A 278-nucleotide genomic window follows, 5' to 3' on the forward strand; every position below is an offset into this window, starting at 1 on the left:
GGTAGGCCGACTCTATGTGATAAACAATTGGCAACCAAACGGTGGCTCTCCCTCTACATTCGACGGATAATGTGTTCAGGTATATAATGTAATTTTTTAGCAATTTGTTTTTATAATTCATCCAAAGCGATATATTATGAAATTAAATTAATCACTCAAGAAGTATTAACGTTAGTTTGTTTCCTCGATGTGGCCATGGTGGTCATCAATGACTGGAGTGCCTCAAATGTTTAGAATAATTAAAATAAAATAAATGTTGTCAACTAAAAATTTTGAAC

Source organism: Habropoda laboriosa, unplaced genomic scaffold (genome assembly GCF_001263275.1).
Source record: "Habropoda laboriosa isolate 0110345459 unplaced genomic scaffold, ASM126327v1 scaffold178, whole genome shotgun sequence".
Lineage (NCBI taxonomy): Eukaryota > Metazoa > Arthropoda > Insecta > Hymenoptera > Apidae > Habropoda > Habropoda laboriosa.